Source organism: Tupaia chinensis, unplaced genomic scaffold (genome assembly GCF_000334495.1).
Source record: "Tupaia chinensis unplaced genomic scaffold, TupChi_1.0 Scaffold000225_1, whole genome shotgun sequence".
In the NCBI taxonomy this organism is placed as follows: Eukaryota; Metazoa; Chordata; class Mammalia; order Scandentia; family Tupaiidae; genus Tupaia; species Tupaia belangeri.
Window position 1 is genome coordinate 4,502,999 of NW_006159700.1, and position 3,314 is coordinate 4,506,312.

Below are 3,314 nucleotides of genomic sequence, written 5' to 3' on the forward strand. Positions count from 1 at the left end.
AGGTCTCTGGCCACATCACTGTGTGTGTGCAGCTCCAGATGAGCAAGTCTGAGATTATTGACCTGCAGCGTACCCTCCGCAGTCTTGAGATTGAACTGCAATCACAGCTGAGCATGAAAGTCAACCGGGAAGGTATGCTGGCAGCAACGGAGGCTACTTTGGAGCCCCGCTGGTGCAGATCCAGGCAGTGATCAGCAGTATTAAAGCCCAGCTGTGTGCTGACACCATGGTGGCAGAAGCAGTAGTACCAATGGTTCATAGACATCAAATCACAGCTGGAACAGGAGATCACCACCTACCACAGCCTACTCTTGGGTCAGGAGGTCCACTACAGCAACCTCCCCCACCCGAAGAGCCTCTGAGTGGGTAGGCTCCTGGGCTCCTGCTCTCCTACAGAGGGATTCCCTAGGTAGGGCCTTGGAGGGGAGGGACCTATATCCTGTCTCTTCCTCTCACCTGACAATAAAACTTTATGGCCTTGATGCCAGCAGATGGCTAGTAGTTAAGCTTCTGGCATCCACATGGCAGATCAAGTTTGAGTGCAGTTCTGCTGGCTTGAAACTCACAACCTGGGTGTATAAGAGTGCCTAAAATCCCAAGAGGAAAATGGAGGAGAAGGGATTGAGGCAAGGTCATCTCCCCTGCGGTGTGATGCCTCATGTTCATGCTCACTGTCTCTGTCTCCAGTTAGCACATGTGCCCTAAGGCAGCAATCTTCCCTTTGTGTGTGTGTGTGGGGGGGGGAGGTTTTTGCTATAGGGTGCATGTACACACTGAAGCACTGAAGAGACAAAGAGATACAGAGAGACAGAAAGCAAGAAATCACCCCCTGCCTGTGGGGGATGGCCATGCCACAATCCCTTTTCCTCCATTCTTCTCTCAGAATTTTGGGCACTCATGCATAAGTGCCCTAGGTGAGTTTCAAGCCTCCAGGTCTGGTACTTGGACCAACGTCAGCCATGTGGGTGTCCATCAATGTAACCATTATACCATCTACTTATTCCTTTTATTTTTTGAGGGAGTTTTGCTATAGGGCTCATTCACCTGCTAGAGAGATAAGAGAAAGAAAGCAAGAAAGCACCTTCTGTGGGGGATAGTCACCCCAAAATTCCTTCTCCTCCTTTCTCCTTTTGGGATTTCAGGCAGGCATATACATGTGCCCAATGTGAGTTTCAAGCTGCCAGGTCAGGGACTCAAACCATGTTTAGCCATGTGGGACTCCTGTACCTTAACTACCACACCACCGACTGGCCCTGGCAAAAATTATTTTTTGTTGTTGTTGTTCTTTTTTTAAAAAAAACTATTTTATTTAACTTTATTTATTTATTTTAATTTGACCAGGGAGAGACAGAGTAAGTGAGAGAGAGAGAGAGAGAGAGAGTAAGCCGCCAGGTCCGGGACTCGAACTGCAGTCAGCCATGTGGGAGTCCAGCGTCCTTAACCACCACACCACCTGCCGGCCCCGGCCCTGGCAAAAATTTTAAAAACAAACAAAACAAAACTTTATGCCCTCCCCCTAAAAAAAAAAACCAAAAAACAAAAAAACATACAAACTTCATTATACTCTCAGCTGAAATCAATTAATTTTGATTATACAACATGATTGGAATGAATAGAAAATATACTAACTTTAGACAAATAGTACTTCAGTGTACACGCACCCTATAGCAAAAACCTTGCAAAAGAGTCTACTATTTTAGTTGTCCTCCATATTTTAAACACCAAGCATCTTGGCAGAGAAGTCAATTATTTGTGATAACATAGATAAGTAAACATTAGAGACTGCCTGTAGGAATTCAGATAATTATGGTAATTTGTAAGATAATTTACACTTTTCCAAATTAAATTAAATCGAAACTGTGTCATTTTGTTTCTGATAGGAAAATATTCTTGCACATTTTCAATTGTCAAAATATTTAAACTTTCATTTTCATTTATCATACTTCATTTCACCCTGGGAGTTTATTAAAAATACTCTTAAAATTTGACAAAATATTTTTATATTAGATTAGTTCATCCTAGCTATGAAATGTGAGGGTAAATATACCCCAAAAAGCATTATATTCTTGAGAAACTGCTATTATTACTGAGAAGAAATTTGAAAATATTTTGAACATTATGTTTTTCTAGTTGTACAATAATTGTTTATTTGCTTCTTGGTGTTGAAAAAGTTTAGGACAAATGATTATTCTTTATCAGCATTATTTTTGTTGTTTAAATAGCGGTATAAGTACCATGCTTTCCCCTGTGTTCTATATTTAAAATAATTAAATAGTATGTGAGATCCAGTCTGTGGTGTGATGGTTAAAGTGGCTGAATCCCACATGTCCAACTGTGCAGTTCAAGCCCTGAACCAGACAATTTGAGAAACATACCAAATGTGTGTATATGTGTATGCCCAACATCCTGAAAGAAGAGATGGAGGAGAAGGAATTCTGCCATAGCCAGCCCCCATGGGAGATGCTCTCTCACTTTCTCTCTTTCTTTTTCTCTGTTTCTCTCCAGTGCGCACACATGCCATCTGACAGATTAAAAAGCAAGCAAGCAAACAAATAGTATGTGAGAGAACCAGTAAGTCTATTATAAACCTCTGAATCAAATAATGAGAAGGTAAATAGCTAAAAATACCCTCTGAGTAAAAGGGAATTGGTTTAAAATAAAAGATACTGGGAATACTGTGAAAAGGACTTCTAATACAATACATAAAATTCTTAAATTTAGATGAAGAGATTCTAACATCGTCAAAGTCAGAAAACACTGCTTAAATTGGAAACTCTAGTTCTGTGAAATTTCCAGAAATGGAGAAATTGAGCAGATAAATACATGTACATGCATGCACGCAAACACATAGCAGATGTTTTGTAGTAAAGTAAAATTTGTAGGGGAAAAAAACTCATTTTAAATAAAATAAAATGTAAAAAAATAGCAAATTACATTGTGTCTCAGAATTTCTTATTGTTTGAAATGCCTTAAAATATCTTATAAAATTATATTTGAAAAAATGTTAGCAAAATTTATTTTTTTGATCAAAGATAGACCTAGAGGAGGTTATTTTGTATTTTTAGCTAAAATATATGTTATAGCATAGAGGTTAAAAACAGTTAAGAAAGTCATATTTTCTTAGTTGTTATCAAATCCTAACCCTTATTAGCACTCTGATTTAAGGACCACAGAGAAAAATGCAATCTGAGGCAATAATGGTTGAAAATGTTCCAAAACTGATTTGAGAAACTTTTGAACTCATGCAGGATAAATACAAAAAACCACATTTTAAAACAGTTATTGGGTTGTCTAAAATGTAATGACATCTTTTT

The 3,314-nt window shown here is 38.6% G+C and overlaps 1 pseudogene; it reads left to right on the plus strand.

Annotated features, from left to right (window-relative positions):
* The window catches only part of LOC102502489 (keratin, type I cytoskeletal 19 pseudogene), a 1,241-nt pseudogene extending 879 nt beyond the window's left edge, over nt 1-362 (plus strand).
* Nucleotides 363-3,314: the final 2,952 nt, after the last annotated feature.